The sequence below is a fragment of the Diadema antillarum genome, unplaced genomic scaffold (assembly GCF_040938485.1).
Source record: "Diadema antillarum isolate AM-2024a unplaced genomic scaffold, OU_Dant_1.0 seq00001083_RagTag, whole genome shotgun sequence".
NCBI lineage: Eukaryota > Metazoa > Echinodermata > Echinoidea > Diadematoida > Diadematidae > Diadema > Diadema antillarum.
Window position 1 is genome coordinate 444,026 of NW_027271903.1, and position 11,347 is coordinate 455,372.

Here is an 11,347-nt window from a genome sequence, read left to right on the forward strand (position 1 = left end):
GGTGTACAGCCTAGAGAGTTGGACCTGACAGACAATTCTGGGTTTGACAGGGTCACACTTTATTTGGTTTGAACAAAGAGATCTGTGGTTTTCACTTTTTGCTGGTGCTGCACCACGGTGGAAAACATATCATACACAGACAACGATATTAATAATTAAATGATGATGACAGTGATGATGATGATGATGATAATAACGATAATGATGAGAACAATGATGATGATAACTATGATGATGATGAAGATGATGATGATGACAGTGATAACGATGATGATGATGGTGATAATGATGATAATGAAGATGAACATGTTGATGATGATGACAATGACTATAGTGATGATGATAACGATGAAAATGATACTCTGCAGGTTGTACTGATGGTAATGTTGATGGTCAATGGGAAAGCTAACATTGCATAAAGTTTACATGTATTATAAGAAATGATGTGATGGTGAATTCCTGCATAGAATCCTACCACTTTTAATGAAAGAAGAAAATAATGTCAAAGGAACATTCCTCATTCCAATTCACTCATGATTGTCAGGCTGCTAATGAATACATCATAATTCCTTGTAATTAGTTTAATTCACAAAAAAAAAAACTGTTACCATTCTGTAACAGGTTTTCCATAAATGACACAATTAAATGAATTGCGAGTTATTTCCTAAATACCAAGGTACTACCAGTGTCTATATGTGAAGTAACAACTACTGAAATTTCTTCTCCAAACTGGCAACACAATGACAGTACTGCTATGGGATATTTTGCTTTAAATCATACATGACAAAGGATCAATTCTGTGAAACATTTACTTTTTACTCAGTAATATTGCAATATACTGTACTTGATTGTAAGCACTGAATCATTTGCAGGAATGCTATCATGAATCAAAATATTTTTGACTTTGAATGGGAAGTCATTATACCTTCTCTCATCACCCAAGCTGCATTAAAAAAAAAAAAGACTACAGAAGTTATAAATGTACTGTGTATACGTATATCATTTCATGTGTTTGCAAAATTTGATTGTAATCCTTTGGAGGTGATGCAGCACTAGCTATGTGGAGGTTGGGGAACTTCCATCTTTCTACCAGCCCATATTCACACCACTCATACATTATGTATGCCATTTCCAAATCATGAATATTTATTGGGATAAAAAGTCTACCCCTTTCAAATCCTACCTCCACCACAAAATTCAAAAGATTCACGACAAAAATCATTTTCTGTATGCCATAATACAATTGTTATCGTAAATTTCATGTCATCTCGGCTGCTTGAAAAATGAAATGTTTTTAATTGATGCCTTTCTTGGTGTGGAGGTTCCCAGGATCGACCCGTAATCTGCCAAGCATTAAGAACACACATACATACATGGTGCATGGTTTGATGTGCGGAGAAGGAAAAGGGGGTGTACAATGCCCCATTCTTTGTGGTCACCAGAGCTGTGAGCTGGGAAATGGGGCACTTCTGTGCTTCTGACTTCAAGCCAGACTAGCTGTGTGTGCACACGCCGAGGCAGCCGATGAACATGTCGAACACTCAGCTCAACAAACTACCTCAGCACGAGCTGATACTGTATTTTCTTTGCATCATTGTAACAACTCTTCTGAGTTTCATTCAATGAATTTACTACTAGTACATCATCCCCACTAGATGACAAGAACTATAAAAAACATAGAAAATTGAATTGCACATCTTGGTTTTCTCATTTCTGTTGACAAATCAGCAACTTGTCAAATTGGTTGCCCTTAAAATAACAACTCTGTGATTTCAAAATGTTTTGAGATAGCTGCAGCTAAGGTTCACAAATATATAAACACTTCTCCCGTTAAGTCTTATATAAATCATATGTTATATTATATATCCAACAACGTTATATAATATCACACTCATCATATGATCTCTTATGTTGTTGCCAGCACAAAGACATTATGAATAACTCTACTTATATCCCTGATTTCAATTATTTCTGCTGTATTTTTGCTTCCATAACTTTTCTTTGGCTTTCAGCTCCTTTTCTTCTGAATTTTACCCAGTATCTTACACTTTCCTTACAAGTCACACAAACAGTAACACCCAGTCTAATACAGGTCTAGGTCAAGGTAAAGGAAAAAAATACATGGCTGGCCAACTGAAATTAATACTAAACATAATGCAGATTGATTACACAAGCAATCTTTAGGCATAGTTGTTAGTTTTCTTTACTCTTTCTTGTTTTCTGTTTGTGCAAAAAGACATGGAAGGAAGTGTGATTCAGACAAGTTACAATATCATTCTGTTGAAGCTGTACATCAGTTTAGAAAGTCAAGAATAGATTCTTGCTATGACATCCAAAGATGAATGGAGTACTTTTATACACAGGTTATACAAAAAGCCATAAAAATAGACCAGAATATCAAACATTGTATTAATGGAGTCCTTTAATAAGACTGGAATGTATATGAGTGAGGGAAAATCAGCTTTTTGAAAGCGCATTCCCTCTTTCTTTACAGGTATCTAAATAGAATGTCATGACCCCTCTAAGCTATTCTGTGTAACTAACCACCAACTTATGCAGATTACAAAATTAGAACTCTCTTGACAGCTGACTTTTAACAACTGGTTGGCAACTGTTGCCTGCTCTAATTATAAACTCATTTGCGATTTCAAACTTATACCTTGTAAATTGCCTGAGCATTGCTATAGGCCTATATTAACCATGGCAGCTTAAAGTTGCGAGCAAACAGGCTTGCCAAAATGAACTCTAATTAGCCAAAACTTCAAACACTGTTTTAGTTCACAAACACATCTGACATTTACTCAAACCTGTATCGTAGAATTTCTAAAAATACAGAAAGGAATGTCATTGTACAAAGTGGAAGAATTGTGCACATGTGTTACAAAAGGTACATTCAGTCCACTGAGGAGAGGCAGCAATAAGATTGATATATGTTACAAGAAAATATAATTTGGTTTGTATCATCCATTTAATACACAAACTGGGAGGCACAGCATGCTAAGACTTGATTACTCTTAATCAAAATAGACAAAACAAACCATGCATGCATATATGACTAGACAGCATAAGAGCTAAAAATCTGTTTAGGCAAGAATTATGCTAAATTTACAACTACTGCACAGGGCCCTCATATTATATTCCAAGAAAGAGATTTCAAGAACACACTCAGGCTATTTTGAATGACGAAAACAAAGTCTTCCCACTTCAAGGTCTGACATCTGTTAAACTTGATAATATCTTTTTAACACCTCGAGCCCTATCAGTTACCTCATCATTCTTTCAATGAACATACTCGAAATGATGAAACCCACAAAAGGCATCTTTCTTCCAGAGGGACATAGCAGGTAGTACTACACTAGTGTAGATTTAGAAATTAGTCACTTGCCTGTTTGACATTTTACATTGATTTGCAGTCACAGTCTTGACTGCAGATTTCTTGGGTACAAACAAGATGAAACCGCTTGAGTAAACTTAGCTAAGCAATTGTAAAAGTAGTTGTAGTAATATCAGCCCATCCTCAATGGGTTAAGGAGTCATTGTTGCTCACTAGCTTCCTATTAACTGACTCAATTACCCACAATGCAACAGTGGATGCTATGATATCTGGGCCCTCCAGAACAATTGACAAAATTTCCCCTTATTACGAAAACCCAAGAAAATCTGCAACTTCATAATAGCTATTGACAAGTCGGAAATATGTTAGAAATAAGCTTTCAAGATAAAGAAACGATCTTTTTTTTTTCTTTATTGCAAGTCAGCTTCTTAACTGTTATGCAAGAGGCCAGTGTATAGTCAAGATTTTTTTTTAAAGCAATCTGGATTGTAGATCATGCAAACTAGCTCATACTACAAGCAGACCTATTTCTTTAGAAATCATATTTCTCAACAATATTCTACCAAGATATAGAGAAGGCCACCCTGACTAGGCAAAATCATGTCTATAAAGCTTTATATGAAATGACAAACAATAATTAGCCTCAAAATCAATAACCGCATACAAAAACTGCTCATATCCACCCAAAGTAATCTCTTGCATTTTATTATTTCACCTGTTTACACAAGTTTTATTTTCCCAAGAATCGTTCCCAAGTGTGATTCCACTTACAGCTATTTCCTTTTCCTCTCCAGCTCCTCCTCTTTCATTTCAAAAATATTTCCTCTTTCAAATTTGTAAGAGATATAATAACACATGGCCCACATACAACTATCTCCCTGGTGTAGCATGAAGCAATGGGTGGTGATTGCACAGTGAGGTATATGATCACTATTCGCTGGCATTGTTTTTGAAGTAAGTGTCCTCCAGAGTCCATTCTACATCATTTATCACCTTACAATAAAAGCTGTCTGCGGGTGAGGCAAATCACTGGTACGCAGTAAGAAGAAAAAATACACACCGTGATAAAAACGCCAGCGACTTCTTTAGCCCCAGGTACCATTGGTAGGATAGAGACCACCTCTCCCCTGTGACCCTTGACCTTGAAGTTCTAATCAGGCTTGAAGGTGGTCATAGCAACGTAAACCCTAAGCCTTCCACAACAAACTACCTTCTCTTCATCAAGTTTTCCCAGAAGTTTCCACAGTAACACTCTCTTCTTATGTCTGCTGCTCCCACTCTCCCATTCCTTCCTTTCTTCCTTTCTTGTCTCTTCTTTGTCCATTTATTATCCTTACATTAATTTCCAGATCATTGTTTGTGCACTTGATCCCTTGCTTCATAATTAATTCCTTTCATTAATCTAAACTCGACAGCCCATTTAGGATTCAAAACATACATTTTATCAGGGCAAAAAGGTGCCAAATTAATTGGAGAAGGTTCAGTGAAGATGCCCAGGGATTTTCAGGTGCTCTGCTCCGCCCAATCCTATTCTCATTGAAAATTAGTGCCCACAATTATTGCTATCTCTAGCAGTCCACTAGAGGCTAAGCAACGAAGCCTCCACATGATGAATGTTGCAAATATGTGACGATTAACATGCAAAGGTTGTTGCATAGAATCCCATGGATGATTACAACACGCCAAATCACGGTGCTAGATTTATGGACCCCATCAATTGGGGGTTTAATTTGATTTCTGCTCCAAGACAAATTACAAGAACACAGTGTATGAATACAAAATGGGTCTCCTTGGCACACTATTCTCGATCTGGCTTTCACTAATAACAAATGCACTTCAAACATGCAATTTTGTTTTATGCCATTAGTGTAGGCCACAAGAGCACTATATTTCACATTGGACACTGTTTAATATGTACATGCATGACATGTCCAAACTTTTTTCTTCTTTATTGTTCTATTTCGTTGTTCTAGTATTGTGATTTTTGTGCATGCAAATCCTGTTTTTCCACATTCTAAGAAAAACTGCATGCAACAGTCTTTTGGAGTCGCCAGCATTAGTTTAAACATTAGACATTGGAAATTCCCACTCTGGAGTAGGTTATGCTGAAATCGCCCATCAAAACTACTTGTGCCATCCTGCTGAAATCTCCTCAGAAAGACTGCAGTTACACTGGCTGGAACCTTTGAACTGTTGGCAGCTGTCAGGGAAAATCTGTCATATCTATCAAATTTATTTCATAAAATGTTCTCATTCTTCCATAGGCTTCATAAAAAATATCTGAGAATACACTACAGCATGCTTGTTAAGTTAAGGTCTCATATTTGTTTCTTTCTCCTGAATGAAGGAAAATATCCTTTTATGTATTTTACTTCACCAGCCATTATTTGTGAATTGTAGTTGTATTACCCTCCACATGTGTGCTCATTCCTTTATCTTTCCTGAATAAAACCTTTCCTGCAGTGAATGACAACAACCGCTTTGTACAGCTTTAGGAGTGATGGTAGCCCGCTCTTGAGTATGCAGGAACTAAAATGTGTAATACGAGATGATAGGTCAGGTATAATAACCTTGGTTGTTTGGCCCTATTCAAACAATCTGCAAATAAAGCTACTGTCGGCAAGCAAGACTGGGGAACAGCAGAGGCATGCATGTGAGCAGGACTGTGTCACATGACACACTGATGTGGTAGACATCAAATGAAAGCATTCAGGGTTTTATTGCCTGCAGGCAAGAACTCTTTGCAATTAATGTCCTTCTACTCTAAACGTATACTTCACTTATTTAACAGATAGGATTGTAACCAACATAAAGCCCTGTGGAACTGCAACCATTTCTTTCTTAGAGAGTGGCATTTATAGAAACTTTAAAGTGATACAAAAACTTCACTATCAATGAACTGCACTATTTTTTATCAAATTGCAAAGAACATAAAATGAAGTGAATAAAATCTTCATACAAACCAGTAAGAGAGATAAAGAAAAATGTATGATATAAGAATGTAAAATGTATATGTACAGACACGAAGAGTATGTTTCTGACAAATATGAAATAAGCAAGTTTGAGTTAACCTACATGTCACTTCATGAACTTGCATGATAAGTGTGAATGTGTCTTTGCTGACAACTTGCAGTAACAGCAGAATAAAGAGTTTGAGGAATACAGTATAAAGACAATACAGTTATCATCTACTTTTGACTGTTTAATTGGATATAGGGCCTACATGTAGTTATGCCTTTATGCCAGAGAATCTGCTTCTGTCAAAATGGATGACACAGTGAAAACAGACCAGTGTATATTTCAGGTAAATTCACACAAAAAAAGAACCTTATGACCACTCAAATACAAGATTTTATCTCACAATGTAACCAGTGGGAATAAGAAGCAAATAATCTTTTGAATTTATGCCTTTCATGTGTGTGGTTGTCATAAACCTGCTCATTTTGTGCACACACTGATATAATCTTTCTCAGAAGCAGTTTGTGAATCCAAAGAGTTATTAATGTAAGTGATTTTCTCCTGAACAGAGGTTGTTGTGGATATCATTTAAATTAAAGAATAGTCAAATGTTGGTCTCTATGTGCAACAGATACATTTGTAAGTCCACACAATACTACAGACCTTGTCCTTACTCCAGAAATATCAAGGTTAGGGATCTCCTCCCAAACACATGACATTGATTCCAACATTATAACTCAAGAATATTCAAATTCCGGTCTTTACGTGCAACAAGTTATGAGTATCATTTGTATATATGTCCACACAATATAACTAAATGAGAGATTTTATGTTGGCGGACCTAGCAGCCAGTACAAAAAACAGCCTGGATAGTCTCTAGCTCTTAACATTTACTTCCTAGACTATACAGGTTGACCTTTCTCTCATCTGAGACATAACCTCTTCTCTATGCCATAAACTATAATAGAGCATGTATTCTTACAGGTATGAGAAAAAGAGAAAGAGAATAATAGGCATGCTGAAAACTCCAGGGCATTTCAGAAACAAGCTAAAGTGCATGGCATACTCACATTTCAGAGACTTAATGACTTTTGTGTTTCTACAGAAGGTCAGTTTGACACAAACTACCTGCTAACCTGCTAACCTACAGAGCAAATGGCTTTTCCATGTATTTCATTATGCTCCCATAGAATATTGAATATTGACCATTTTTTCAGCAAGGATATGAGTTTTTTGTATCTAATTAACTTTAAATGCTGACATGTTACACTTTGATATTACAAGGAGTACAATCCAAGTGATATAACCAAATGGACCTGTACATATCATAGGCCTATACACAGTCACTGCAGAGGTTGCTCTATACAAAAACCAATACCCACATACTATGTATGTAGGCCTATACATACATTTATCTCATCTGGATTATCACATAAGTTACCCTTGCATATGATAAACAAATTTTTATCCCCTGAAAAAACACAATATTTTCATTTAAAAAAACATACATTCACAAATAAATGTACCTCAAGGTCACAAAAATGCAATAAAGTATACAACACACTCGTGTTGTAAATATGAAATAAAATTGTTACTGCACAGTGGACATATGCTGGCTTCATGTAGTCTTCAGTGATACGTACTATTATTACTGTTTTGTGCTCAATGCAGAATTTATAATCTCTTCAGCTCTAGGGCAGATCAAAGGGCCCTGGGAACACAATACAAACAAATATATCTATATACACATTTTCAAACATTGTATAAATGTGTGTATCATGAATACATGTATATTACGAAAAACTTGCACTCTGCATAAAAAAAGTACTTGCACCCTGCATTTTTAGAAAAAAAGTTTTAAAAACCCAAACAAACAAACAAAAAGAAACAAGTGATTTTGAAGAAGTCAACACAATATAGAGAGAGACCTGCTACAGTATTCAAGCTGTGCTGGCACACAAACAGACAACCCTACCACTCACCCTTCACTGTGCGGCACCGACCATAAATCCCACAAAACACCCATCCTCGGGCAAATAACAGAGTTAAAATGTTGAAATCTTTGTCTAAAATGAATGTTCTAGTCTGCATAGAAACCAAATATAGCTTTGTGACAACTTAACTTGCGGTATTGATCACTAGAATTCATAGTACTACTGGTTTCTTCATCTCATTTTTGAATTGTTTTTCTCTTCAAGCAACCTCATTCTGCAATCAAAATTTTGTTCATCTGTCATCATCATTGTTATTCTGAATTAAAAATGTAGGGCCTAAACAAAACATGTAGAAATTCTTATTCAAAACTCCCTCTGGTCTTTCAGCTCAACTTCACACATAATTCTTCACGCAAAATGTATTTTCAGACATTTCTTTCTCACTCACTATCACACTATGCTATGAGTATGAAGTGAACACCATGTAGGATGACCCATTCATTTTCATTTCTGTTCAATATTGCAAGCACAGAAGGGATTAAAATCTCAACCTAGTTATCGACTTTAAATTTCATGTACCGTACCGCATTTAGTTAAGTCATATACTTAAGCTTAATGCTGATCTAAAATTTCGTGGGATGTACGAATATCAAATCCAGCCTACGTTAGTCGGTAAAGGTGTAGGGGTCGTCGCGCGGGTCTCTCGCTCCACCGCGTCGGCCAACCATCATCACATCCCCTTCACCCGCCGTTGTTTCCCTGAGCCCGTGCCTGCCTACAGGTGCACGGTGCATGTACGGGTAGCGGGCATCAACAATCAACTCGCATGCACATATTCCCCCGCCTTCGCACACAAGTCAACTCGGGTCAAACCACGATAATTCTGCCCAGAGTTATCTCAACAACGGACATCAAGTTTCGTTCATGCTTCCATGAAAACAGGACATCAATATCACCAAATCATAAGCTTTAAACATTACTGCTGAGCTCTTACCTGAAGCTCACCGTAGGGCGGGATTAAAGCTGCGAGCAGAAATTGTCGCAAGATGACATTAGTCTTACAGTCAGTTCGTGATAATTATCGCACCTCGCTGGGGGAAAGTAATTAGCAACACATGGCACTGTACAGTCACAGCGGCGCTCTGGCTGCTACGCCCGCCCAGCTTCGGCGAGCGACAAGTGAAAAGGGGCTTCCAAGATCGGTCTTGTGGCGTGGCTGTCTTAGAAGGTCAGAAAAGATTTCGTAAGTGATGTAAATGATGGTTGAAAAATCACTGACACACAGTCACTTTCCAACAAAAGTTGCGATGGTTGAAGTCAAAGTAACGATGCTCGAACGGAATTCTTTGGTAGCGAAGAACTGTCACAACGAGGAAAACTTCAGTTTCGATGATTCAGCGGCGCTTCACATTGAGCATAGAGGCTGGAATTCGACACGAGATCGCCGAGCCAGCGAGTCGAGCTGTGAAGCATTGTTTTGCTAATTATTTCCAAAATGGCAGAGGCGTAATAAATGAGCATGCGTAATAGGTGCAAAGTCATTTGCATAGCTGATCTGTCAAGATTTTGGGGCAGTCTTTGGTATTTCTTCGATTCCTCCGCTATGACATAGGGCAGGCACCGAACATTTCCCGACTTTTTATTTTCTTACTTTCGAAATGATGACGGTTATGATTCTTGTATGGTCGTGAAGGCCTGATTGTGGAGACGCATCGACGTCACAAACCTGAACTATCTTCCTTTCATCTACTCCGTCCTAGAGTATAATTGGAGTACCTTAGGTGATATTTGCTATCAGTGCTGTTTATAGTATATTCCATAAATTCTAAATATTACTGAACGTGGTAAGCAGCTAAGTTTGTTTTGCAGCAAACAGACGTAATGAATATTGCATTCAATGCTGCGATGTAATAGTTTTGACATGAAACGTGTTTACAAGTTCAAGGCTATATTTAGTGACATGTTTTATTTAAAGATCAACGTAATTGTTGGTCTGACCTTCGAGTGATAGCAAAACAGTGGCATATTTTTCAATCACACTACCATCTATAATATATGACTTATAAGGCTTATACATGAATATATATATATATATATATATATATATATATATATATATATACATACAATCATTTATGATGTGATTACAAACATCTTATTTGCATGGACGTTGTACACTACAGATGAACATATCTTTATCACATTTATGTTTAACATTAACTTACTTTTATATCTATTCATTTGTTAATTTACTTGAGATTTACTTATTTTCACATCAAATATGCCAAATGTTCCAACAAAACTTTCATCATTCAAATTAACGTTGGAAATTTGAAAGCATCATTTAGTGTCTAAATTGTTACATGTCATTTTATCTAGAAAATGAGGTCGCAATCGGGGAATTGTATTGTAACACACAATTATGTCCCCATGATATTTTTTTTTCTTTAAATTGTTGAAAATACTACGTTCCGATGCTTATGTTGAATCACACGGGACTGATTCTTTCTTCTCTCCGAGTCCGAGCCGAGGTTCACAAAAAGAGCGTCTGGTTGCTAGCAGCGGCTCCTCACGTGGTTTTCCCCAACCCACCAACCCGGCGTGCCAGACCGAAAATGACGCATTCTCCGTGCACGAGACAGAAAGCACGGAATATACCCGGGATTACCTATTACGCAATCTTTTACCGTTACGTGATCACGTGATCTACATGACCTGAAGGCTGTGGTTTGTTTACTTTCCGCTGCGCCAACCAAGCAGAGAGCGCTGGCGCGACCGATCGCGGCTACCACTCCGCAAGTTTCAGGGGGCGGTGGGGAGTCATACGTACTCCCGTCTTTACAGCATGCAGGATATCAAACTAGAGCGAAAATATGAAATGCTTTCGGAGCATTCTGTTGAGTATCATTCTAAGATCTTACAGACTTGTCAAATAAAGAAGATAATCAAGCCATATCGTACACAGAACTCATCGAACTCTCAATTTTATGTTACCCCTCCCCTATCAGAGCGATGGTGGTAGCGCCCCGCCGATCATATTTCTCGGAAGTCCACCTGCTCATTGGGGTCAACGGGAAGTGACGTTTTGATTTCAGACATGTGCGTGAAAGCTCGCCGTACA

General features: G+C 37.4%; 1 protein-coding gene across 5 annotated transcripts in view; it reads right to left on the bottom strand.

Annotated features, from left to right (window-relative positions):
- Window positions 1-9,843, bottom strand: part of LOC139743465 (zinc finger homeobox protein 3-like) — a 242,178-nt gene extending 232,335 nt beyond the window's left edge. For 4 of the 5 annotated variants that reach the window (XM_071653946.1, XM_071653945.1, XM_071653948.1 and 1 more), the window contains exon 1: window positions 9,221-9,843. The gene's annotated coding sequence lies outside the window, so the exon portion shown is untranslated. The remainder of the gene's footprint in view (window positions 1-9,220) is intronic. The other variant, XR_011711761.1, reaches the window with a different exon arrangement.
- Between the last annotated feature and the right edge of the window lie 1,504 nt (window positions 9,844-11,347).